This window comes from Lissotriton helveticus, chromosome 11 (assembly GCF_964261635.1).
Source record: "Lissotriton helveticus chromosome 11, aLisHel1.1, whole genome shotgun sequence".
Classification (NCBI taxonomy): domain Eukaryota; kingdom Metazoa; phylum Chordata; class Amphibia; order Caudata; family Salamandridae; genus Lissotriton; species Lissotriton helveticus.
In genome coordinates, this window is record NC_136072.1 from 709,689,028 (window position 1) to 709,714,751 (window position 25,724).

At 43.7% G+C, this 25,724-nt stretch overlaps 20 non-coding genes across 20 annotated transcripts; all 20 read left to right on the forward strand.

Moving 5' to 3' along the window:
* Positions 1 to 507: 507 nt before the first annotated feature.
* TRNAS-CGA (transfer RNA serine (anticodon CGA)) lies at positions 508 to 589 on the forward strand. The gene has a single exon. It is a non-coding gene; the product is annotated as a tRNA-Ser (tRNA).
* Positions 590 to 1,130: 541 nt separating this feature from the next.
* Positions 1,131 to 1,212, forward strand: TRNAS-UGA (transfer RNA serine (anticodon UGA)). The gene has a single exon. It is a non-coding gene; the product is annotated as a tRNA-Ser (tRNA).
* A 529-nt stretch (positions 1,213 to 1,741) lies between these two features.
* TRNAS-CGA (transfer RNA serine (anticodon CGA)) lies at positions 1,742 to 1,822 on the forward strand. The gene has a single exon. It is a non-coding gene; the product is annotated as a tRNA-Ser (tRNA).
* Positions 1,823 to 2,365: 543 nt separating this feature from the next.
* TRNAS-CGA (transfer RNA serine (anticodon CGA)) lies at positions 2,366 to 2,447 on the forward strand. Its single transcript has one exon. It is a non-coding gene; the product is annotated as a tRNA-Ser (tRNA).
* A 541-nt stretch (positions 2,448 to 2,988) lies between these two features.
* On the forward strand, positions 2,989 to 3,070 carry TRNAS-UGA (transfer RNA serine (anticodon UGA)). Its single transcript has one exon. It is a non-coding gene; the product is annotated as a tRNA-Ser (tRNA).
* Positions 3,071 to 3,597: 527 nt separating this feature from the next.
* Positions 3,598 to 3,678, forward strand: TRNAS-CGA (transfer RNA serine (anticodon CGA)). The gene has a single exon. It is a non-coding gene; the product is annotated as a tRNA-Ser (tRNA).
* A 541-nt stretch (positions 3,679 to 4,219) lies between these two features.
* TRNAS-UGA (transfer RNA serine (anticodon UGA)) lies at positions 4,220 to 4,301 on the forward strand. Its single transcript has one exon. It is a non-coding gene; the product is annotated as a tRNA-Ser (tRNA).
* A 543-nt stretch (positions 4,302 to 4,844) lies between these two features.
* TRNAL-UAA (transfer RNA leucine (anticodon UAA)) lies at positions 4,845 to 4,926 on the forward strand. Its single transcript has one exon. It is a non-coding gene; the product is annotated as a tRNA-Leu (tRNA).
* A 542-nt stretch (positions 4,927 to 5,468) lies between these two features.
* TRNAS-UGA (transfer RNA serine (anticodon UGA)) lies at positions 5,469 to 5,553 on the forward strand. The gene has a single exon. It is a non-coding gene; the product is annotated as a tRNA-Ser (tRNA).
* A 9,828-nt stretch (positions 5,554 to 15,381) lies between these two features.
* TRNAS-UGA (transfer RNA serine (anticodon UGA)) lies at positions 15,382 to 15,463 on the forward strand. Its single transcript has one exon. It is a non-coding gene; the product is annotated as a tRNA-Ser (tRNA).
* A 544-nt stretch (positions 15,464 to 16,007) lies between these two features.
* On the forward strand, positions 16,008 to 16,089 carry TRNAS-CGA (transfer RNA serine (anticodon CGA)). The gene has a single exon. It is a non-coding gene; the product is annotated as a tRNA-Ser (tRNA).
* Positions 16,090 to 17,237: 1,148 nt separating this feature from the next.
* TRNAS-UGA (transfer RNA serine (anticodon UGA)) lies at positions 17,238 to 17,319 on the forward strand. Its single transcript has one exon. It is a non-coding gene; the product is annotated as a tRNA-Ser (tRNA).
* A 546-nt stretch (positions 17,320 to 17,865) lies between these two features.
* On the forward strand, positions 17,866 to 17,947 carry TRNAS-CGA (transfer RNA serine (anticodon CGA)). The gene has a single exon. It is a non-coding gene; the product is annotated as a tRNA-Ser (tRNA).
* Positions 17,948 to 19,093: 1,146 nt separating this feature from the next.
* TRNAS-UGA (transfer RNA serine (anticodon UGA)) lies at positions 19,094 to 19,175 on the forward strand. Its single transcript has one exon. It is a non-coding gene; the product is annotated as a tRNA-Ser (tRNA).
* A 544-nt stretch (positions 19,176 to 19,719) lies between these two features.
* On the forward strand, positions 19,720 to 19,801 carry TRNAS-UGA (transfer RNA serine (anticodon UGA)). Its single transcript has one exon. It is a non-coding gene; the product is annotated as a tRNA-Ser (tRNA).
* A 1,146-nt stretch (positions 19,802 to 20,947) lies between these two features.
* Positions 20,948 to 21,029, forward strand: TRNAS-UGA (transfer RNA serine (anticodon UGA)). The gene has a single exon. It is a non-coding gene; the product is annotated as a tRNA-Ser (tRNA).
* Positions 21,030 to 21,573: 544 nt separating this feature from the next.
* TRNAS-UGA (transfer RNA serine (anticodon UGA)) lies at positions 21,574 to 21,655 on the forward strand. The gene has a single exon. It is a non-coding gene; the product is annotated as a tRNA-Ser (tRNA).
* Positions 21,656 to 22,801: 1,146 nt separating this feature from the next.
* Positions 22,802 to 22,883, forward strand: TRNAS-UGA (transfer RNA serine (anticodon UGA)). The gene has a single exon. It is a non-coding gene; the product is annotated as a tRNA-Ser (tRNA).
* Positions 22,884 to 23,427: 544 nt separating this feature from the next.
* TRNAS-UGA (transfer RNA serine (anticodon UGA)) lies at positions 23,428 to 23,509 on the forward strand. The gene has a single exon. It is a non-coding gene; the product is annotated as a tRNA-Ser (tRNA).
* Positions 23,510 to 25,282: 1,773 nt separating this feature from the next.
* TRNAS-CGA (transfer RNA serine (anticodon CGA)) lies at positions 25,283 to 25,364 on the forward strand. Its single transcript has one exon. It is a non-coding gene; the product is annotated as a tRNA-Ser (tRNA).
* The last annotated feature ends 360 nt before the right edge of the window (positions 25,365 to 25,724 follow it).

Consider the following 25,724-nt stretch of genomic DNA (forward strand, 5'->3'; position numbering starts at 1 on the left):
AAGGAAATGTTCACTACTCGTTACGCAATCCTCATCAAGTCACAGAGTTAAACGGCAAAAACTCAAACTAGATGTAAACATTGAGACAATTTCTACACTCAGGAAGTGTTTTAGAGAGCAGGTGGCTAGGAAGGGTTCGTAGTCTGGACCTGTCCTGCCTGATCTAGACAAGTCACGAAAAGAGTAATTTTTTTTATGAAGAGTGTCTTGTTTAGGCTTTTGGACTCTTTCTGAGTACACTTAAGGGCCCGGTCCCAGCGCTGTAATATAGGGAAAAGAGGGTAGAAATGCGCAGTGATTGATTACTGCTCATCTGTGCCCTGTCACTCACTTTGAGGGATACGTGTTGCTATTTTTATTAATTGTATGAAAGCAAGCGAAATAAGTGAGGGCAACAGAGCACTGCTGGTACCTGCCCCTTCCTTTGGTTACTTTATTTTTTAGGTCTCGGTCTGACGTGAGCAGCGAATGGCTCATATACGACAACAGTGACATCATACTCATGGAGCTGCGATGGCCGAGTGGTTAAGGCATTTTACTCGAAATACAATGGTGTTTCCCTGCGCAGTTTCGAATCCTGCTTGCAGCGACGTACGATTTTGCATGAACACAATTTGGTTTGTTAAGGAAATGTTCACTTCTCGTTACGCAATCCTCATCAAGTCACAGAGTTAAACAGCAAAAACTCAAACTAAATGTAAACATTAAGACAATTTCAACACTCAGGAAGTGTTTTATAGAACAGGTGGTTCGGAAGGGTTCGTAGTCTGGACCTGTCCTGCCTGATCTTGACGAGTCACGAAAAGAGTAATTTTTTTATGTAGAGTGTCTTGTTTAGGCTTTTGGACTCTTTCTGAGTACACTTGAGGGCCCGGTCCCAGCGCCGTAAAATAGGGAAAAGAGGGTAGAAATGCGCAGTGATTGATTACCGCTCATCTGTGCCCTGTCACTCACTTTGAGTGATGTGTGTTGCTATTTTTATTAATTGTATGAAAGGATGCAAAATGAGTGAGGGAGACAGGGCACTGCTGGTACGTGCCCCGTCCTTCCGTTACTTTAATTTTAAGGTCTCGGCCTGATGTGAGCAGCGCATGGCTCGTATACGACAACAGTGACATCATACTCACGCAGCTGTGATGGCCGAGTGGTTAAGGCGTTGGACTTGAAATCCAATGGGGTTTCCCCGCTTAGGTTCGAATCCTGCTTGCAGCGTCATGAGATTTTGCATGAACACCATTTGGTTTAGTTAAGTAAATGTTCACTTCTCGTTATGCAATCATCATCAAGTCACAGAGTTAAATGGCAAAAACTCAAACTAGATGTAAACATTGAGACAGTTTCCACACCCAGGAAGTGTTTTAGAGAGCAGGTGGCACGGAAGGGTTCGTAGTCTGGAGCTGTCCTGCCTGATATAGAAAAGTCACGAAAAGAGTAATTTTTTTTTAGGAAGCGTGTCTTGTTTATTCTTTTGGACTCTTTCTGAGTACACTTAAGGGCCCGTTGCCACCACCGTAATATAGGGAAAAGAGGGTAGAAATGTGCAGTGATTGATTACCACTCATCTGTGCCCTGTCATTCACTTTGAGTGATACGTGTTGCTATTTTTATTAATTGTATGAAAGCATGCAAAATAAGTGAGGGCAACAGGGCACTGCTGGTACCTGCCCCGTCCTTCTGTTGCTTTATTTTTTAGGTCTCGGTCTGACGTGAGCAGTGCATGGCTCGTATACGACAACATGGAGCTGCGATGGCCGAGTGGTTAAGGTGTTGGACTCGAAATCAATGGGGTTTCCCTGCCCAGGTCCGAATCCTGCTTGCAGCGTCATGAGATTTTTCATGAACACCATTTGGTTTAGTTAAGGAAATGTTCACTACTCGTTACGCAATCCTCATCAAGTCACAGAGTTAAACGGCAAAAACTCAAACTAGATGTAAACATTGAGACAATTTCTACACTCAGGAAGTGTTTTAGAGAGCAGGTGGCTAGGAAGGGTTCGTAGTCTGGACCTGTCCTGCCTGATCTAGACAAGTCACGAAAAGAGTAATTTTTTTTATGAAGAGTGTCTTGTTTAGGCTTTTGGACTCTTTCTGAGTACACTTAAGGGCCCGGTCCCAGCGCTGTAATATAGGGAAAAGAGGGTAGAAATGCGCAGTGATTGATTACTGCTCATCTGTGCCCTGTCACTCACTTTGAGGGATACGTGTTGCTATTTTTATTAATTGTATGAAAGCAAGCGAAATAAGTGAGGGCAACAGAGCACTGCTGGTACCTGCCCCTTCCTTTGGTTACTTTATTTTTTAGGTCTCGGTCTGACGTGAGCAGCGAATGGCTCATATACGACAACAGTGACATCATACTCATGGAGCTGCGATGGCCGAGTGGTTAAGGCATTTTACTCGAAATACAATGGTGTTTCCCTGCGCAGTTTCGAATCCTGCTTGCAGCGACGTACGATTTTGCATGAACACAATTTGGTTTGTTAAGGAAATTTTCACTTCTCGTTAGTCAATCCTCATCAAGTCACAGAGTTAAACAGCAAAAATTCAAACTAAATGTAAACATTAAGACAATTTCAACACTCAGGAAGTGTTTTAGAGAGCAGGTGGTTCAGAAGGGTTCGTAGTCTGGACCTGTCCTGCCTGATCTTGACGAGTCACAAAAAGAGTAATTTTTTCATGTAGCGTGTCTTGTTTAGGCTTTTGGACTCTTTCTGAGTACTCTTAAGGGCCCATTCCCAGCGCCGTAATATAGGGAAAAGAGGGTAGAAATGTGCAGTGATTGATTACCGCTCATCTGTGCCCTGTCACTCACTTTGAGTGATGCGTGTTGCTATTTTTATTAATTGTATCAAAGCATGCGAAAAAAGTGAGGGCAACAGGGCACTGCTGGTACCTGCCCCATCCTTCCGTTGCTTTATTTTTTAGGTCTCGGTCTGACTTGAGCAGCGCATGGCTCGTATACGACAACAGTGACATCATTTTCATGGAGCTGCGACGGCCGAGTGGTTAAGGCGTTGGACCTGAAATCCAATGGGGTTTCCCTGCGCAGGTTCGAATCCTGCTTGCAGCATCGTGAGATTTTGCATGAATGCCATTTGGTTTAGTTAAGTAAATGTTCACTTCTTGTTATGCAATCCTCATCAAGTCACGGAGTTAAACGGCAAAAACAAAAACTAGATGTAAATATTGAGACAATTTCCACACCCAGGAAGTGTTTTAGAGAGCAGGTGGCTCGGAAGGGTTCGTAGTCTGGACCTGTCCTGCTTGATCTTGACGAGTCACGAAAAGAGTCATTTTTTTATGTAGAGTGTCTTGTTTAGGCTTTTGGACTCTTTCTGAGTACACTTAAGGGCCCAGTCCCAGCGCCGTAATACCGGGAAAAGAGGGCAGAAATGTGCAGTGATTGGTTACCGCTCATCTGTGCCCTTTCACTCACTTTGAGTGATGCGTGTTGCTATTTTTATTAATTGTATGAAAGCAAGTGAAATAAGTGAGGGCAACAGAGCACTGCTGGTACCTGCCCCTTCGTTCGGTTACTTTATTTTTTAGGTCTCGGTCTGACGTGAGCAGCGAATGGCTCGTATACGACAACATGGAGCTGCAATGGCCGAGTGGTTAAGGTGTTGGACTCGAAATCAATGGGGTTTCCCTGCGTAGGTTCGAATCCTGCTTGCAGCGTCATGAACTTTTGCAAGAACACCATTTGGTTTAGTTAACTAAATGTTCACTTCTCGTTATGCAATCCTCATCAAGTCACAGAGTTAAACGGCAAAAACTCAAACTAAATGTAAACATTAAGACAATTTCAACACTCAGGAAGTGTTTTAGAGAGCAGGTGGCTCGGAAGGGTTCGTAGTCTGGACCTGTCTTGCCTGATCTTGATGAGTCACGAAAAGAGTAATTTTGTTATGTAGCGTATCTTGTTTAGGCTTTTGGACTCTTTCTGAGTACACTTAAGGGCCCATTCCAGAGCCGTAATATAGGGAAAAGAGGGCAGAAATGTGCAGTGATTGATTACTGCTCATCTGTGACCTGTCACTCACTTTGAGTGATGCGTGTTGCTATTTTTATTGATTGTATGAAAGCATGCGAAATAAGTGAGGGAGACAGGGCACTGCTGGTACGTGCCCTGTCCTTCCGTTACTTTAATTTGTAGGTGTCGGCCTGATGTGAGCAGCGCATGGCTCGTATACGACAACAGTGACATCATACTCACGCAGCTGCGATGGCCGAGTGGTTAAGGCGTTGGACTTGAAATCCAATGGGGTTGCCCCGCGTAGGTTCGAATCCTGCTTGCAGCGTCATGAAATTTTGCATGAACACCATTTGGTTTAGTTAACTAAATGTTCACTTCTCGTTATGCAATCCTCATCAAGTCACAGAGTTAAACGGCAAAAACTCAAACTAGATGTAAACTTTGAGACAATTTCTACACCCAGGAAGTGTTTTAGAGAGCAGGTGGCTAGGAGGGGTTTGTAGTCTGGACCTGTCCTGCCTGATCTAGACATTTCAGGAAAAGAGTAATTTTTTTTATGAAGCGTGTCTTGTTTAGGCTTTTGGACTTTTTCTGAGTACACTTAAGGGCCCGTTGCCACCGGCGTAATAGAGGGAAAAGAGGGTAGAAATGCACAGTGAATGATTACCGCTCATCTGTGCCCTGTTACTCACTTTGAGTGATACGTGTTGCTATTTTTATTAATTGTATGAAAGCATGTGAAATAAGTGAGGGCAACAGGGCACTGCTGGTTCCTGCCCCGTCCTTATGTTACTTTATTTTTTAGGTCTTGGCCTGACGTGAGCAGCGCATGGCTCATATACGACAACAGTGACATTATACTCATGGAGCTGTGATGGGCGAGTGGTTAAGGCGTTGGACTTAAAATCCAATGGGGTTTCCCTGCGCAGGTTCGAATCCTGCTTGCAGCATCGTGAGATTTTGCATGAATGCCATTTGGTTTAGTTAAGTAAATGTTCACTTCTTGTTATGCAATCCTCATCAAGTCACGGAGTTAAACGGCAAAAACAAAAACTAGATGTAAATATTGAGACAATTTCCACACCCAGGAAGTGTTTTAGAGAGCAGGTGGCTCGGAAGGGTTCGTAGTCTAGACCTGTCCTGCCTGATCTAGACGAGTCATGAAAAGAGTAAGTTTTTTATGTAGCGTGTCTTGTTTAGGCTTTTGGACTCTTTCTGAGTACTCTTAAGGACCCATTCCCAGCGCCGTAATACAGGGAAAAGAAGGCAGAAATGTGCAGGGATTGATTACCGCTCATCTGTGCCCTTTCACTCACTTTGAGTGATGCGTGTTGCTATTTTTATTAATTGTATGAAAGCATGCGAAATAAGTGAGGGAGACAGGGCACTGCTGGTACATGCCCCGTCCTTCCGTTACTTTAATTTTTAGGTCTCGGCCTGACGTGAGCAGCGCATGGATCGTATACGACAACAGTGACATCATACACATGCAGCTGCGATGGCCGAATGGGTAAGGTGTTGGACTTGAAATCCAATGGGGTTTCACCGCGTTGGTTCGAATCCTACTTGCAGGGTCATGAGATTTTGCATTAGCACCATTTGGTTTAGTTAAGTAAATGTTCACTTCTCGTTATGCAGTCCTCTTCAAGTCACAGAGTTTCAAGTTTTTATTATTATGTTTTCGGCTCTCAAACAAGGGCCACATATAACAATCATATACTTAAACACAAACATATACAATATTAAAATACAAAATCATTCAAGAAAACACCACATGAACACAGCCCGGAGAAACACAAATTACCATTACAGGTTTCATTAATAAATGTCTAAAAAACTCCTAAAAAAATTAAAAATTTTGAAGCAAAACATTTCATTGGGTGGACAGTAAAGGGCATGGAAAAAAGTATTTACATTAAGAATTCCTAATTGTAAGCAAATAGATCTCAACCATTTAGAACGAAATGGGCGTAGTATAGGACAAATAAACAAAACATGATTTCGGTCTTGGACTGCCTTATTACAAAAATTACATATGGGGGATGTTCCATACCACTTTGCTAATAAAGAGTTTAAAGGAAGTAAATCGTGTCGCAAGAGGTACCATAACCTTCGTACTCGATGTGGGATATTCCAGGAGACATACTGCTGGGCCAGCTTTATTGAATACGAATTTAAGAGTAGTTCCCCCTCCTTCTTTCCATGTAAGGTAGACATATCCAATTTAAAGCAGAGTTCCCAAGATGCGTATTTCAGCTGAGACTTTAGTTGAGACGGAGAAAGTAAAAACAAAGTATTTTCCTCCAACTCTAACAATTTTACAGCTGTTCTGAAGTTTTTTACTAATAATGAGAACTCATTTAAATTGCCCAGCAGTTCCTTTTTTATATATGCCCGTAAGGAACCCGGATCACCTTTGGCCAAACAGGCCACCCATCTTACTAGGGCAATCAACCCCTGTACCCAACAGCTCCGGAGGCCAAATTCCAGCCTACATGCTGACACTGAGCAAGCTGTATTAAAAGAAGAAATTCTTCTCAAAACCTTTCCCTCCATTAAATGCAGAAAACCCCAATGTCTTAATTCCACCAATTCTAATCCATAAAGCAGAGTTGCAGGGATTTTTGCATTATACACTTCCAAAAAACGAGCAAAGTGTATTTTCCCTGTAGCAGAGTACAGCGAGCATAACCCCATACCATGAGACAGTGCCTTACTCGAATTATGTTCAATATGAGGTCTTTCACTTAGGTTAGCCGCGATTATTTTACCTAAAAAGGGGTACGTTTTAACCACCTCTAGTCTCTGACCACCAATAGCCCATCCAAAGTCTACAGATCTACATTTTTTCTTTCCAGTGATACACATAATTTTGCTTTTGGACACATTAATCTTCATGAAATGTCCTTCCGCAAATAAGTGTAAAGCTTGTAGGCGATTAGCTAAGCCCTTAGGAGTTAGATCTAAAATGAGGATATCATCCGCATACATTAAGACAGAAATGGATGAACCTCCAACCACCGGGGCTAAACCAACACCTGCAGCAATAGAAGCAGGAAGGTCCGCAATATATAGCGAAAACAACATGGGGGCCAGTAGACACCCCTGTTTTAACCCGTTTAGAGATGGGATGGACTGAGAAAGACCCCTTTCTCCACCTTGTAACACCTTACACCAGGTATTCGAGTGAAGAGATCTTACGAGTTCCAGTAGATGGGACGGCATACCCATTACAGCAAGCTTTCTCCACAGCGTTGGACGATCCACCTTGTCAAACGCTGTGGAGAAGTCTACAAATGCCGCATATACCCCACCTCCCCGGATTCGTACATATTTGTCCGTAATCACTTGAAGAGCAGTCAAATTATCAAGTGTACCATGTTTTTTACGGAACCCAGTCTGTTCCAAAGGTAAAATGTTATTTGCCTCCACCCAATCTGTAATTAATAATAAAAGGCATTTAGCAAAAACTTTTCCAACCGCGTCCAATAGAGCGATCAAACGATAGTTCATGGGTTTATCCCGCTCGCCCTTCTTAAATAGGGGTATTAATATACTTCCCTTCCAAGAAATAGGGACTGATCTTAATAAGAAGCATGCTTTAAACAAGGGGAAAAGAATCCTACTCCAAGTAGTAACATCCTGTTTCAAAACTGAAATGGGCAACTCATCTGGTCCCAACGCTCCGGAAGAGCGCATACTCTTAATCGCCAAAGCAATGGAATTCTCAGATGGCGGCTCCATAACGGACCTACTGTCCCAAAGAAGATCACTATCCTCACCCCTTATGCCATTTGATGCATACAGATTCAATAAGAATAAACGCCAGACATCCTCAGGAATAGAAACGGGAGTAGGGGAAGTTCTTACACCACACCCCTTACCAATTATGGACCAAAAATCTCTGGATTTACCATAGGTAGAAGCCTCCCTTAGGCTAATCCAGAGAGAGTCTTCTTTTTCTTTCTTTAGTTTTGCTCTCACTCTGGTCCTCTTTCTTTTTAATAAGGATAACTTATTTTTTGTTTCCATGGATCTAAACAGAAATTGTTGCCTCACTAATTTATTTATTTATTTATTTAAAGGCAACAATAAACTAGGGACAAAATTCACTTTCTTGGAATATCTAAGCTTCTTTGCAAGTGCAATAAGCTTTTTCATAAAATTTTCAAAGCGAAGAAATTCCATACCCTGCCATTCTTTTAGTTCAAGTAGGGTTTCTGCAAGGATAGTTTGTAAACCCTTCATAGTCGTCGGGTTCCAGTAACATCTACCTGACCTACCAAGCAGAGAAAGTCCACCAGTACTTAAAGACCATGTATCCGTAACCTGAGGTTGTAATAAAAGAGTTATATTAATCACGTTATGATTGCTCATAGAAGTTTGAGAGACCATTAAATCCTGAATGAGAAAAAAAGAGACGCAGTCCATAATTACATAATCGAGGATAGATTCCCCCTTAGGAGACCTATGAGTAAATTTAGCGGGATTATCGGATGCCATCCTACCATTTACAATCAACCCATCTGAATGGCTAAGTTCTTGCAGCAATATTTTTCCTCTTTTGTTAGTTTTTATTTTTCTTGGCAAAGTAGATTGCGGTATATTATAAGCCTCTTCTTTAAACTTATTTCTAAACAGATTTATGCTTGAATGGGACACTTTACTATTCAAATCGCCCACAAGTAAAATATAAGGGGGCTGGTCACATTCTAGTAGCTGTTTAACATATGAAAACATTTGCTTCATTACAATATTAAAACCATCTTCTGGCGGGATGTATGCATTGATGATTACTAGAGAACGCAGGCTGCCTACACTAATTAAATTATTAATGGTTATAGCTTGAAAAAGGTTGCTTTGGTCAACATAATGAGAGAATTGCCATTGCAGTGCATTAGACAGGAGACAGGCAATTCCCCCTTTTGCATGACCTTTTTTAGCCGGCGCAGCTGCTGCCTCTAGCACAAAATAGTCCTTTCCCCCATCTAGGCCATTTTTACACCAAGTTTCTTGGATGCATATCACATCTGCATTTAAAGAAAATAAAAAGTCAAGTTTCTCTGGACTATTAGACACCCCTGCTGCATTCCAGGATAATACTTTTAATTGAGTGCTAAAGATGTTGAAACAGTTTTGGATTATCCGAGTTTTTATTAGACTAAACTCCTGGAAGCCAATTCCACCGGTGATTGTCTTCTATTATGGGAGCAGTCATATTCAGAGGAGTAGGCAAAATCTGGGAAACCATACGTTTGCCTCTCAAGACCCTAATTTGCAAATCTTTAATAGATTTAGACATATTCTCCTGCCTGACACCCGGCTTTGTGGCCCCTTCTCTAGGGAGGATATCCCTTCCAGTATGTAGAAAGGGTAACACATCTATCCCTCTACATTGAAATGATTCTGCCTGTTGTAACACAAGATTAACTATTATCTTAGAATAAAATTTCGCCCGTACACATAGACCATTTTCGTACCCTACTAAGGAAACCAAATCAATGTCATTCGACTGAATTAATTTTAAACAATCAATATCTTTAAAACAATTGAGCAACCATGACCTATTTAGGTATAAATCAGAATCAAATAATGGCAAGAAGTCCAAAGTCAAGGTGTCCACATATGAATTAGACATTTTAAATTGTAGAGAAGAAGAGTTTATAGCAACATCAACTGGTAGTTGAAAGATAGGCGCCGATGGATTAAGTACTCCTGATACAGAAGGCATAATTCTCATTTCTTCTTCAATTGGAACACTGGGCGGTGTTAAATTATTCTCTTGAAGATGGACTTCCACAGTGTTGGTACCATTATTACGAGCACTAATCACAAATTGACCCAGTCCTACTGGCAAAACATTAATGTAGAACTGTAAACAGCTATAGATTGTCAAATGATCGTACTAATCATACCTCTAATTATAGAGATTATTACTCTGTTTCAGTCTATTGCCATAAATAAAAGGTAGCCCGTCTCTGATAGACACGTAACCAGACAACACAGTACAAACATCCACTAGAAGGACAACATTTGAAAAAAGTGTGAATAGCTAGATGACACCTCACGGGCGCACCACCAATGGGACCCCTGGTTGGTACTCACCAGGATGGCCCTGTTCTCATCATCGGTGTCAAATAGCTTAACGTAAACGTGTCCGAAAACCCAAAGGAAAGAGGGAGACAGTGAATGGTGCAGTGTACGCAAAACTTATATGTGACAAAGACTAACAACGTTCAACATATAACACAAAAAATACTGCGCAACAAGCTACAACAACCTTTTTACTCATATTTTCTTGTTGCTTACAGTAAACATGTAAAATAAAAGGAGGGGTACGAATACTACCTATCGATTCGTACTCAGCTCACAGCCGACATGTTTCATTGCCTTAGGTATTTTATCAGGCAATTTCTTCAGGGCAAACGAAAAATTAGGGTGCCACTGCCAGCGATACTGTGCTTTAAATGCCTGGAGGCACCTTTAGCTTTCATACCGTTACCAATATGGCTATGTTAAAATCCTGGACCCACTTCCAAACGGTAAGTATGGTCTTGCCTCCCTTCTATTTTCATCATTATTACGCGAACAATTAACTACAGAACCATTGGTACCATTGATCACCTTGTTAGAAAAAATATCCAATAGAGATTTATCTTCAATCTCTGGCTCATTATAGTCTTCATTGATCATATGTTTTTGGAAAATGATTTGCCTCTGTTTTTTTTTCTTGTACTTACGAACGGGTTTCCTGTTTTTCCCTTTATTCTTTCTACTTTTAATAACTTTTCCGTTTTCATCAGAATTCACTTCAGGTTCCTTTCTTTCAGTGATAAAAATTGGGAATAACTCTTTTCCCACCGTGAGATCCACCTCCTCCAAACTTTCCTCTTTTAGGATTGGTTCTAATATCTGCATACCATTAGAAACAGAAGGGATGGAATTCCCTAAGGACTCATTTTTGTTAACCATTTCTGGCATCACTGCAGGAGCATTTCTTTCGGATAAATTATTGCTGTCAAAAGGAAAAACAGTCTCCGGGACAACAGTAGTCCCATTTTCTGCACTTTTTGCCAACAATACCTTCAGAATCTGGGTAACTGAGTCCAAGGTACAGTCAGAATTCCCAACAAATTTGCTCAATAAAGACAGTATGGAGGACAACAAGTGTTCTAATGCTATTAAACAATCAGAGATAGGTCTATCTTCTTTCGGCAATCCAGAAGCAGCAATGGGGCAAATACCGGATAGATTAAGTAATAAACTCCTAGAATCATTCTGTAATGAAGGAATGTCATCAGATGTTATAGAGGGAGTACTACTATATAGCAATAATCCTGACGGAGTTGCTCCCGATGCCGCCTTACTGGGATTCAAATGATTCAAATTTCCATCCTCCATGTAACGGCCACATAATTCAAGGTCAATACTAGACAATAAGGATTCTCCTTTTATAGCCACATCGGGACATTCTGCACCGAAGGGAGTGTTAGATCGAAGTGTAATTGTATCTTTTATATTATTCTCAGGCATTTCTCCCCCTGAAGTGTATACTGAAAGATTAGCCACAGAGGATGCTAGTTTAGGGAACAATAAGTCTTTTTCCACCACTGATGGCGCCCCCACCAAAGGCGCCATCTGAGTACCACCTATCTCCGGGATTACTACAGGTTGTTCCCATAATTGCAATAACTGCTTCTGACCCTTCATTAAAACCCCATTGTCAAATTTATTCCTCAAGGGGTTAGATCTGGTTTTTGTACATGACCTTCCCCCTGGGACTCTTCCGGAACGTAGTTTTTTTGCAGTCATCCTTCACAAATGAAGCAGCCAGACAGCAGAATATGGTTCAGATATTATATATAGCAATCACTGAGTATTACACAGAGTCCTTTATTATGCAACTAGTGAATGCTCGTCAGTGTCCACATATATCTCCTATCGGGCGTCCCAAAAAGGCACTCTACACAAATCACTTGCAAATGAATATAACGTGGCCCAGCCCAGCCTACCTCAGCCACTGAGGGCCATAGAGGGCCCGCTCTTTGCCCGGTCTTCGCCCGCTCTTCCGTCCGCGCGCGTCCCGCGTACGCGTCTAAAGGCTGGGTTTGGTAGGAAGAGGAGGTGGGCGGGAAGAGGCACCAGGTGCGCGGAGTGGTGTAGCGCAAGCGCTCCTGGTCCTCGCAGTCCCGCTCCCGGTCTCAGCAGCACTGTAAGATTGGCCTCCTGATGTCAGTAGTGACTGAGCACACGGGCTCCCAAGTCACAGGCAGGACTCTCAAATACGGGTTTCACAAGGCAAGAAAGGGTTTCTTCACAATGCGACTGCGAGCGGCTCCCGCGTAGCGGGGGCCGCGAGTCGTCTTATGCTCACACAGAGGAGGGGGCGGGAAGAGGCACCAGGTGCGCGGAGTGGTGTAGCGCAAGCGCTCCTGGTCCTCGCAGTCCCGCTCCCGGTCTCAGCAGCACTGTAAGATTGGCCTCCTGATGTCAGTAGTGACTGAGCACACGGGCTCCCAAGTCACAGGCAGGACTCTCAAGTACGGGTTTCACAAGGCAAGAAAGGGTTTCTTCACAATGCGACTGCGAGCGGCTCCCGCGTAGCGGGGGCCGCGAGTCGTCTTATGCTCACACAGAGGAGGGGGCGGTAAGAGGCACCAGCTGCGTGGAGTGGTGTAGCGCAAGCGCTCCTGGTCCTCGCAGTCCTGCTCCCGGTCTCAGCAGCACTGTAAGATCGGCCTCCTGATGTCAGTAGTGACTGAGCACACGGGCTCCCAAGTCACAGGCAGGACTCTCAAATACGGGTTTCACAAGGCAAGAAAGGGTTTCTTCACAATGCGACTGCGAGCGGCTCCCGCGGAGCGGGGGCCGCGAGTCGTCTTATGCTCACATAGAGGAGGGGGCGGGAAGAGGCACCAGGTGCGCGGAGTGGTGTAGCCTAAGCGCTCCTGGTCCTCGCAGTCCCGCTCCCGGTCTCAGCAGCACTGTAAGATTGGCCTCCTGATGTCAGTAGTGACTGAGCACACGAGCTCCCAAGTCACAGGCAGGACTCTCAAATACGGGTTTCACAAGGCAAGAAAGGGTTTCTTCACAATGCGACTGCGAGCGGCACAGAGCTAAACGGCAAAAACTCAAACTAGTTGTAAACATTGAGACAATTTCTACACCCAGGAAGTGTTTTACAGAGCAGGTGGCTCGGAAGGGTTTGTAGTCTGGACCTGTTTGCCTGATCTAGACAAATCACGAAAAGAGTAATATTTTTTCATGAAGCGTGTCTTGGTTAGGCTTTTGGACTTTTTCTGAGTACACTTAAGGGCCCGTTGCCACCGCCGTAATAGAGGGAAAAGAAGGTATAAATGCACAGTGAATGATTACCGCTCATCTGTGCCCTGTCACTCACTTTGAGTGATACGTGTTGCTATTTTTATTAATTGTATGAAAGCATGTGAAATAAGTGAGGGCAACAGGGCACTGCTGGTTCCTGCCCCGTCCTTTTGTTACTTTATTTTTTAGGTCTCGGCCTGACGTGAGCAGCGCATGGCTCATATACGACAACAGAGACATCATACTCATGGAGCTGCGATGGCCGAGTGGTTAAGGCGTTGGACTCGAAATTCAATGGGGTTTCCCTGCGCAGGTTCGCTTGCAGCATCGGGCGATTTTGCATGAACACCATTTAGTTTGTTAAGGAAATGTTCACTTCTCGTTACACAATCCTCATCAAGTCACAGAATTAAACAGCAAAAACTCAAACTAAATGTAAACATTACGACAATTTCAACACTCTGGAAGTGTTTTAGAGAGCAGGTGGTTTAAAGGGTTCGTAGTCTGGACCTGTCCTGCTTGATCTTGACGAGTCACGAAAAGAGTCATTTTTTTTTTGTAGAGTGTCTTGTTTAGGCTTTTGGACTCTTTCTGAGTACACTTAAGGGCCCAGTCCCAGCGCTGTAATATAGGGAAAAGAGGGTAGAAATGCGCAGTGATTGATTACTGCTCATCTGTGCCCTGTCACTCACTTTGAGTGATACGTGTTGCTATTTTTATTAATTGTATGAAAGCAAGTGAAATAAGTGAGGGCAACAGAGCCCTGCTGGTACCTGCCCCTTCCTTCGGTTACTTTATTTTTTAGGTCTCGGTCTGACGTGAGCAGCGAATGGCTCGTATACGACAACATGGAGCTGCAATGGCCGAGTGGTTAAGGCGTTGGACTCGAAATCAATGGGGTTTCCCTGCGCAGGTCCGAATCCTGCTTCCAGCCTCGTGCGATTTTGCATGAACACCATTTGGTTTGATAAGGAAATGTTCACTTCTCGTTACGCAATCCTCATCAAGTAACAGAGTTAAACAGCAAAAACTCAAACTAAATGTAAACATTAAGACAATTTCAACACTCAGGAAGTGTTTTAGAGAGCAGGTGGTTTAAAGGGTTCGTAGTCTGGACCTGTCCTGCTTGATCTTGACGAGTCACGAAAAGAGTAATTATTTTTTTGTAGAGTGTCTTGTTTAGGCTTTTGGACTCTTTCTGAGTACACTTAAGGGCCCAGTCCCAGCGCTGTAATATAGGGAAAAGAGGGTAGAAATGCGCAGTGATTGATTACTGCTCATCTGTGCCCTGTCACTCACTTTGAGTGATACGTGTTGCTATTTTTTTTAATTGTATGAAAGCAAGCGAAATAAGTGAGGGCAACAGAGCCCTGCTGGTACCTGCCCCTTCCTTCGGTTACTTTATTTTTTAGGTCTCGGTCTGACGTGAGCAGGGAATGGCTCGTATACGACAACATGGAGCTGCAATGGCCGAGTGGTTAAGGCGTTGGACTCGAAATCAATGGGGTTTCCCTGCGCAGGTCCGAATCCTGCTTCCAGCCTCGTGCGATTTTGCATGAACACCATTTGGTTTGATAAGGAAATGTTCACTTCTCGTTACGCAATCCTCATCAAGTAACAGAGTTAAACAGCAAAAACTCAAACTAAATGTAAACATTAAGACAATTTCAACACTCAGGAAGTGTTTTAGAGAGCAGGTGGCTCGGAAGGGTTCGTAGTCTGGACCTGTCCTGCCTGATCTTGACGAGTCACGAAAAGAGTAATTTTGTTATGTAGCGTATCTTGTTTAGGCTTTTGGACTCTTTCTGAGTACACTTAAGGGCCCATTCCAGAGCCGTAATATAGGGAAAAGAGGGCAGAAATGTGCAGTGATTGATTACTGCTCATCTGTGCCCTGTCACTCACTTTGAGTGATGCTTGTTGCTATTTTTATTAATTGTATGAAAGCATGCGAAATAAGTGAGGGAGACAGGGCACTGCTGGTACGTGCCCCGTCCTTCCGTTACTTTAAATTTTAGGTCTCGGCCTGATGTGAGCAGCGCATGGCTCGTATACGACAACAGTGATGTCATACTCACGCAGCTGCGATGGCCGAGTGGTTAAGGCGTTGGACTTGAAATCCAATGGGGTTTCCCCGCGTAGGTTCGAATCCTGCTTGCAGCGTCATGATATTTTGCATGAACACCATTTGGTTTAGTTAAGTAAATGTTCACTTCTCGTTTTGCAATCCTCATCAAGTCACAGAGTTAAACGGCAAAAACTCAAACTATATGTAAACATTGAGACAATTTCTACACCCAGGAAGTGTTTCAGAGAGCAGGTGGCTAGGAATGGTTTGTAGTCTGGACATGTCCTGCCTGATCTAGACAAGTCAGGAAAAGAGTATTTTTTTTTTATGAAGCGTGTCTTGTTTAGGCTTTTGGACTTTTTCTGAGTACACTTAAGGGCCCGTTGCCACCGCCGTAATAGAGGGAAAAGAGGGTAGAAATGCACAGTGAATGATTACCGCTCATCTGTGCCCTGTCACTCACTTTGAGTGATACGTGTTGCTATTTTTATTAATTGTATGAAAGCATGTGAAATAAGTGAGGGCAACAGGGCACTGCTGGTTCCTGCCCCGTCCTTTTGTTACTTTATTTTTTAGGTCTCGGCCTGACGTGAGCAGCGCATGGCTCATTTACGACAACAGAGACATCATACTCATGGAGCTGCGATGGCCGAGTGGTTAAGGTGTTGGGCTCGAAATTCAATGGGGTTTCCCTGCGCAGGTTCGCATCCTGCTTGCAGCATCGGGCGATTTTGCATGAACACCATTTGGTTTGTTAAGGAAATGTTCACTTCTCGTTACGCAATCCTCATCAAGTCACAGAATTAAACAGCAAAAACTCAAACTAAATGTAAACATTACGACAATTTCAACACTCTGGAAGTGTTTTAGAGAGCAGGTGGTTTAAAGGGTTCGTAGTCTGGACCTGTCCTGCTTGATCTTGACGAGTCACGAAAAGAGTCAATTTTTTTTTTGTAGAGTGTCTTGTTTAGGCTTTTGGACTCTTTCTGAGTACACTAAAGGGCCCAGTTCCAGCGCTGTAATATAGGGAAAAGAGGGTAGAAATGCGCAGTGATTGATTACTGCTCATCTGTGCCCTGTCACTCACTTTGAGTGATACGTGTTGCTATTTTTATTAATTGTATGAAAGCAAGCGAAATAAGTGAGGGCAACAGAGCCCTGCTGGTACCTGCCCCTTCCTTCGGTTACTTTATTTTTTAGGTCTCGGTCTGACGTGAGCAGCGAATGGCTCGTATACGACAACATGGAGCTGCAATGGCCGAGTGGTTAAGGCGTTGGACTCGAAATCAATGGGGTTTCCCTGCGCAGGTCCGAATCCTGCTTCCAGCCTCGTGCGATTTTGCATGAACACCATTTGGTTTGATAAGGAAATGTTCACTTCTCGTTACGCAATCCTCATCAAGTAACAGAGTTAAACAGCAAAAACTCAAACTAAATGTAAACATTAAGACAATTTCAACACTCAGGAAGTGTTTTAGAGAGCAGGTGGCTCGGAAGGGTTCGTAGTCTGGACCTGTCCTGCCTGATCTTGACGAGTCACGAAAAGAGTAATTTTGTTATGTAGCGTATCTTGTTTAGGCTTTTGGACTCTTTCTGAGTACACTTAAGGGCCCATTCCAGAGCCGTAATATAGGGAAAAGAGGGCAGAAATGTGCAGTGATTGATTACTGCTCATCTGTGCCCTGTCACTCACTTTGAGTGATGCTTGTTGCTATTTTTATTAATTGTATGAAAGCATGCGAAATAGGTGAGGGAGACAGGGCACTGCTGTTACGTGCCCCGTCCTTCCGTTACTTTAATTTTTAGGTCTCGGCCTGATGTGAGCAGCGCATGGCTCGTATACGACAACAGTGACGTCATACTCACGCAGCTGCGATGGCCGAGTGGTTAAGGCGTTGGACTTGAAATCCAATGGGGTTTCCCCGCGTAGGTTCCAATCCTGCTTGCAGCGTCATGATATTTTGCATGAACACCATTCGGTTTAGTTAAGTAAATGTTCACTTCTCGTTTTGCAATCCTCATCAAGTCACAGAGTTAAACGGCAAAAACTCAAACTATATGTAAACATTGAGACAATATCTACACCCAGGAAGTGTTTCAGAGAGCAGGTGGCTAGGAATGGTTTGTAGTCTGGACATGTCCTGCCTGATCTAGACAAGTCAGGAAAAGAGTATTTTTTTGTTTTATGAAGCGTGTCTTGTTTAGGCTTTTGGACTTTTTCTGAGTACACTTAAGGGCCCGTTGCCACCGCCGTAATAGAGGGAAAAGAGGGTAGAAATGCACAGTGAATGATTACCGCTCATCTGTGCCCTGTCACTCACTTTGAGTGATACGTGTTGCTATTTTTATTAATTGTATGAAAGCATGTGAAATAAGTGAGGGCAACAGGGCACTGCTGGTTCCTGCCCCGTCCTTTTGTTACTTTATTTTTTAGGTCTCGGCCTGACGTGAGCAGCGCATGGCTCATATACGACAACAGAGACATCATACTCATGGAGCTGCGATGGCCGAGTGGTTAAGGCGTTGGACTCGAAATTCAATGGGGTGTCCCTGCGCAGGTTCGCATCCTGCTTGCAGCATCGGGCGATTTTGCATGAACACCATTTGGTTTGTTAAGGAAATGTTCACTTCTCGTTACGCAATCCTCATCAAGTCACAGAATTAAACAGCAAAAACTCAAACTAAATGTAAACATTACGACAATTTCAACACTCTGGAAGTGTTTTAGAGAGCAGGTGGTTTAAAGGGTTCGTAGTCTGGACCTGTCCTGCTTGATCTTGACGAGTCACGAAAAGAGTCATTTTTTTTTGTAGAGTGTCTTGTTTAGGCTTTTGGACTCTTTCTGAGTACACTAAAGGGCCCAGTTCCAGCGCTGTAATATAGGGAAAAGAGGGTAGAAATGCGCAGTGATTGATTACTGCTCATCTGTGCCCTGTCACTCACTTTGAGTGATACGTGTTGCTATTTTTATTAATTGTATGAAAGCAAGCGAAATAAGTGAGGGCAACAGAGCCCTGCTGGTACCTGCCCCTTCCTTCGGTTACTTTATTTTTTAGGTCTCGGTCTGACGTGAGCAGCGAATGGCTCGTATACGACAACATGGAGCTGCAATGGCCGAGTGGTTAAGGCGTTGGACTCGAAATCAATGGGGTTTCCCTGCGCAGGTCCGAATCCTGCTTCCAGCCTCGTGCGATTTTGCATGAACACCATTTGGTTTGATAAGGAAATGTTCACTTCTCGTTACGCAATCCTCATCAAGTAACAGAGTTAAACAGCAAAAACTCAAACTAAATGTAAACATTAAGACAATTTCAACACTCAGGAAGTGTTTTAGAGAGCAGGTGGCTCGGAAGGGTTCGTAGTCTGGACCTGTCCTGCCTGATCTTGACGAGTCACGAAAAGAGTAATTTTGTTATGTAGCGTATCTTGTTTAGGCTTTTGGACTCTTTCTGAGTACACTTAAGGGCCCATTCCAGAGCCGTAATATAGGGAAAAGAGGGCAGAAATGTGCAGTGATTGATTACTGCTCATCTGTGCCCTGTCACTCACTTTGAGTGATGCTTGTTGCTATTTTTATTAATTGTATGAAAGCATTCGAAATAAGTGAGGGAGACAGGGCACTGCTGTTACGTGCCCCGTCCTTCCGTTACTTTAATTTTTAGGTCTCGGCCTGATGTGAGCAGCGCATGGCTCGTATACGACAACAGTGACGTCATACTCACGCAGCTGCGATGGCCGAATGGTTAAGGCGTTGGACTTGAAATCCAATGGGGTTTCCCCGCGTAGGTTCGAATCCTGCTTGCAGCGTCATGATATTTTGCATGAACACCATTTGGTTTAGTTAAGTAAATGTTCACTTCTCGTTATGCAATCCTCATCAAGTCACAGAGTTAAACGGCAAAAACTCAAACTATATGTAAACATTGAGACAATTTCTACACCCAGGAAGTGTTTCAGAGAGCAGGTGGCTAGGAATGGTTTGTAGTCTGGACATGTCCTGCCTGATCTAGACAAGTCAGGAAAAGAGTATTTTTTTTTTATGAAGCGTGTCTTGTTTAGGCTTTTGGACTTTTTCTGAGTACACTTAAGGGCCCGTTGCCACCGCCGTAATAGAGGGAAAAGAGGGTAGAAATGCACAGTGAATGATTACCGCTCATCTGTGCCTTGTCACTCACTTTGAGTGATACGTGTTGCTATTTTTATTAATTGTATGAAAGCATGTGAAATAAGTGAGGGCAACAGGGCACTGCTGGTTCCTGCCCCGTCCTTTTGTTACTTTATTTTTTAGGTCTCGGCCTGACGTGAGCAGCGCATGGCTCATATACGACAACAGAGACATCATACTCATGGAGCTGCGATGGCCGAGTGGTTAAGGCGTTGGACTTGAAATTCAATGGGGTTTACCTGCGCAGGTTCGCATCCTGCTTGCAGCATCGGGCGATTTTGCATGAACACCAATTGGTTTGTTAAGGAAATGTTCACTTCTCGTTACGCAATCCTCATCAAGTCACAGAATTAAACAGCAAAAACTCAAACTAAATGTAAACATTACGACAATTTCAACACTCTGGAAGTGTTTTAGAGAGCAGGTGGTTTAAAGGGTTCGTAGTCTGGACCTGTCCTGCTTGATCTTGACGAGTCACGAAAAGAGTCATTTTTTTTTGTAGAGTGTCTTGTTTAGGCTTTTGGACTCTTTCTGAGTACACTTAAGGGCCCAGTCCCAGCGCTGTAATATAGGGAAAAGAGGGTAGAAATGCGCAGTGATTGATTACTGCTCATCTGTGCCCTGTCACTCACTTTGAGTGATACGTGTTACTATTTTTATTAATTGTATGAAAGCAAGCGAAATAAGTGAGGGCAACAGAGCCCTGCTGGTACCTGCCCCTTCCTTCGGTTACTTTATTTTTTAGGTCTCGGTCTGACGTGAGCAGGGAATGGCTCGTATACGACAACATGGAGCTGCAATGGCCGAGTGGTTAAGGCGTTGGACTCGAAATCAATGGGGTTTCCCTGCGCAGGTCCGAATCCTGCTTCCAGCCTCGTGCGATTTTGCATGAACACCATTTGGTTTGATAAGGAAATGTTCACTTCTCGTTACGCAATCCTCATCAAGTAACAGAGTTAAACAGCAAAAACTCAAACTAAATATAAACATTAAGACAATTTCAACACTCAGGAAGTGTTTTAGAGAGCAGGTGGCTCGGAAGGGTTCGTAGTCTGGACCTGTCCTGCCTGATCTTGACGAGTCACGAAAAGAGTAATTTTGTTATGTAGCGTATCTTGTTTAGGCTTTTGGACTCTTTCTGAGTACACTTAAGGGCCCATTCCAGAGCCGTAATATAGGGAAAAGAGGGCAGAAATGTGCAGTGATTGATTACTGCTCATCTGTGCCCTGTCACTCACTTTGAGTGATGCTTGTTGCTATTTTTATTAATTGTATGAAAGCATGCGAAATAAGTGAGGGAGACAGGGCACTGCTGGTACGTGCCCCGTCCTTCCGTTACTTTAAATTTTAGGTCTCGGCCTGATGTGAGCAGCGCATGGCTCGTATACGACAACAGTGACGTCATACTCACGCAGCTGCGATGGCCGAGTGGTTAAGGCGTTGGACTTGAAATCCAATGGGGTTTCCCCGCGTAGGTTCGAATCCTGCTTGCAGCGTCATGATATTTTGCATGAACACCATTTGGTTTAGTTAAGTAAATGTTCACTTCTCGTTATGCAATCCTCATCAAGTCACAGAGTTAAACGGCAAAAACTCAAACTATATGTAAACATTGAGACAATTTCTACACCCAGGAAGTGTTTCAGAGAGCAGGTGGCTAGGAATGGTTTGTAGTCTGGACATGTCCTGCCTGATCTAGACAAGTCAGGAAAAGAGTATTTTTTTTTTATGAAGCGTGTCTTGTTTAGGCTTTTGGACTTTTTCTGAGTACACTTAAGGGCCCGTTGCCACCGCCGTAATAGAGGGAAAAGAGGGTAGAAATGCACAGTGAATGATTACCGCTCATCTGTGCCCTGTCACTCACTTTGAGTGATACGTGTTGCTATTTTTATTAATTGTATGAAAGCATGTGAAATAAGTGAGGGCAACAGGGCACTGCTGGTTCCTGCCCCGTCCTTTTGTTACTTTATTTTTTAGGTCTCGGCCTGACGTGAGCAGCGCATGGCTCATATACGACAACAGAGACATCATACTCATGGAGCTGCGATGGCCGAGTGGTTAAGGTGTTGGACTTGAAATTCAATGGGGTTTACCTGCGCAGGTTCGCATCCTGCTTGCAGCATCGGGCGATTTTGCATGAACACCATTTGGTTTGTTAAGGAAATGTTCACTTCTCGTTACGCAATCCTCATCAAGTCACAGAATTAAACAGCAAAAACTCAAACTAAATGTAAACATTACGACAATTTCAACACTCTGGAAGTGTTTTAGAGAGCAGGTGGTTTAAAGGGTTCGTAGTCTGGACCTGTCCTGCTTGATCTTGACGAGTCACGAAAAGAGTCATTTTTTTTTGTAGAGTGTCTTGTTTAGGCTTTTGGACTCTTTCTGAGTACACTTAAGGGCCCAGTCCCAGCGCTGTAATATAGGGAAAAGAGGGTAGAAATGCGCAGTGATTGATTACTGCTCATCTGTGCCCTGTCACTCACTTTGAGTGATACGTGTTACTATTTTTATTAATTGTATGAAAGCAAGCGAAATAAGTGAGGGCAACAGAGCCCTGCTGGTACCTGCCCCTTCCTTCGGTTACTTTATTTTTTAGGTCTCGGTCTGACGTGAGCAGGGAATGGCTCGTATACGACAACATGGAGCTGCAATGGCCGAGTGGTTAAGGCGTTGGACTCGAAATCAATGGGGTTTCCCTGCGCAGGTCCGAATCCTGCTTCCAGCCTCGTGCGATTTTGCATGAACACCATTTGGTTTGATAAGGAAATGTTCACTTCTCGTTACGCAATCCTCATCAAGTAACAGAGTTAAACAGCAAAAACTCAAACTAAATATAAACATTAAGACAATTTCAACACTCAGGAAGTGTTTTAGAGAGCAGGTGGCTCGGAAGGGTTCGTAGTCTGGACCTGTCCTGCCTGATCTTGACGAGTCACGAAAAGAGTAATTTTGTTATGTAGCGTATCTTGTTTAGGCTTTTGGACTCTTTCTGAGTACACTTAAGGGCCCATTCCAGAGCCGTAATATAGGGAAAAGAGGGCAGAAATGTGCAGTGATTGATTACTGCTCATCTGTGCCCTGTCACTCACTTTGAGTGATGCTTGTTGCTATTTTTATTAATTGTATGAAAGCATGCGAAATAAGTGAGGGAGACAGGGCACTGCTGGTACGTGCCCCGTCCTTCCGTTACTTTAAATTTTAGGTCTCGGCCTGATGTGAGCAGCGCATGGCTCGTATACGACAACAGTGACGTCATACTCACGCAGCTGCGATGGCCGAGTGGTTAAGGCGTTGGACTTGAAATCCAATGGGGTTTCCCCGCGTAGGTTCGAATCCTGCTTGCAGCGTCATGATATTTTGCATGAACACCATTTGGTTTAGTTAAGTAAATGTTCACTTCTCGTTATGCAATCCTCATCAAGTCACAGAGTTAAACGGCAAAAACTCAAACTATATGTAAACATTGAGACAATTTCTACACCCAGGAAGTGTTTCAGAGAGCAGGTGGCTAGGAATGGTTTGTAGTCTGGACATGTCCTGCCTGATCTAGACAAGTCAGGAAAAGAGTATTTTTTTTTTATGAAGCGTGTCTTGTTTAGGCTTTTGGACTTTTTCTGAGTACACTTAAGGGCCCGTTGCCACCGCCGTAATAGAGGGAAAAGAGGGTAGAAATGCACAGTGAATGATTACCGCTCATCTGTGCCCTGTCACTCACTTTGAGTGATACGTGTTGCTATTTTTATTAATTGTATGAAAGCATGTGAAATAAGTGAGGGCAACAGGGCACTGCTGGTTCCTGCCCCGTCCTTTTGTTACTTTATTTTTTAGGTCTCGGCCTGACGTGAGCAGCGCATGGCTCATATACGACAACAGAGACATCATACTCATGGAGCTGCGATGGCCGAGTGGTTAAGGTGTTGGACTTGAAATTCAATGGGGTTTCCCTGCGCAGGTTCGCATCCTGCTTGCAGCATCGGGCGATTTTGCATGAACACCATTTGGTTTGTTAAGGAAATGTTCACTTCTCGTTACGCAATCCTCATCAAGTCACAGAATTAAACAGCAAAAACTCAAACTAAATGTAAACATTACGACAATTTCAACACTCTGGAAGTGTTTTAGAGAGCAGGTGGTTTAAAGGGTTCGTAGTCTGGACCTGTCCTGCTTGATCTTGACGAGTCACGAAAAGAGTCATTTTTTTTTTGTAGAGTGTCTTGTTTAGGCTTTTGGACTCTTTCTGAGTACACTAAAGGGCCCAGTCCCAGCGCTGTAATATAGGGAAAAGAGGGTAGAAATGCGCAGTGATTGATTACTGCTCATCTGTGCCCTGTCACTCACTTTGAGTGATACGTGTTGCTATTTTTATTAATTGTATGAAAGCAAGCGAAATAAGTGAGGGCAACAGAGCCCTGCTGGTACCTGCCCCTTCCTTCGGTTACTTTATTTTTTAGGTCTCGGTCTGACGTGAGCAGCGAATGGCTCGTATACGACAACATGGAGCTGCAATGGCCGAGTGGTTAAGGCGTTGGACTCGAAATCAATGGGGTTTCCCTGCGCAGGTCCGAATCCTGCTTCCAGCCTCGTGCGATTTTGCATGAACACCATTTGGTTTGATAAGGAAATGTTCACTTCTCGTTACGCAATCCTCATCAAGTAACAGAGTTAAACAGCAAAAACTCAAACTAAATGTAAACATTAAGACAATTTCAACACTCAGGAAGTGTTTTAGAGAGCAGGTGGCTCGGAAGGGTTCGTAGTCTGGACCTGTCCTGCCTGATCTTGACGAGTCACGAAAAGAGTAATTTTGTTATGTAGCGTATCTTGTTTAGGCTTTTGGACTCTTTCTGAGTACACTTAAGGGCCCATTCCAGAGCCGTAATATAGGGAAAAGAGGGCAGAAATGTGCAGTGATTGATTACTGCTCATCTGTGCCCTGTCACTCACTTTGAGTGATGCTTGTTGCTATTTTTATTAATTGTATGAAAGCATGCGAAATAAGTGAGGGAGACAGGGCACTGCTGGTACGTGCCCCGTCCATCCGTTACTTTAAATTTTAGGTCTCGGCCTGATGTGAGCAGCGCATGGCTCGTATACGACAACAGTGACGTCATACTTACGCAGCTGCGATGGCCGAGTGGTTAAGGCGTTGGACTTTAAATCCAATGGGGTTTCCCCGCGTAGGTTCGAATCCTGCTTGCAGCGGCATGATCTTTTGCATGAACACCATTTGGTTTAGTTAAGTAAATGTTCACTTCTCGTTATGCAATCCTCATCAAGTCACAGAGTTAAACGGCAAAAACTCAAACTATATGTAAACATTGAGACAATTTCTACACCCAGGAAGTGTTTCAGAGAGCAGGTGGCTAGGAATGGTTTGTAGTCTGGACATGTCCTGCCTGATCTAGACAAGTCAGGAAAAGAGTATTTTTTTTTTATGAAGCGTGTCTTGTTTAGGCTTTTGGACTTTTTCTGAGTACACTTAAGGGCCCGTTGCCACCGCCGTAATAGAGGGAAAAGAGGGTAGAAATGCACAGTGAATGATTACCGCTCATCTCTGCCCTGTCACTCACTTTGAGTGATACGTGTTGCTATTTTTATTAATTGTATGAAAGCATGTGAAATAAGTGAGGGAAACAGGGCACTGCTGGTTCCTGCCCCGTCCTTTTGTTACTTTATTTTTTAGGTCTCGGCCTGACGTGAGCAGCGCATGGCTCATATACGACAACAGAGACATCATACTCATGGAGCTGCGATGGCCGAGTGGTTAAGGCGTTGGACTCGAAATTCAATGGGGTTTCCCTGCGCAGGTTCGCATCCTGCTTGCAGCATCGGGCGATTTTGCATGAACACCATTTGGTTTGTTAAGGAAATGTTCACTTCTCGTTACGCAATCCTCATCAAGTCACAGAATTAAACAGCAAAAACTCAAACTAAATGTAAACATTACGACAATTTCAACACTCTGGAAGTGTTTTAGAGAGCAGGTGGTTTAAAGGGTTCGTAGTCTGGACCTGTCCTGCTTGATCTTGACGAGTCACGAAAAGAGTCATTTTTTTTTTGTAGAGTGTCTTGTTTAGGCTTTTGGACTCTTTCTGAGTACACTAAAGGGCCCAGTCCCAACGCTGTAATATAGGGAAAAGAGGGTAGAAATGCGCAGTGATTGATTACTGCTCATCTGTGCCCTGTCA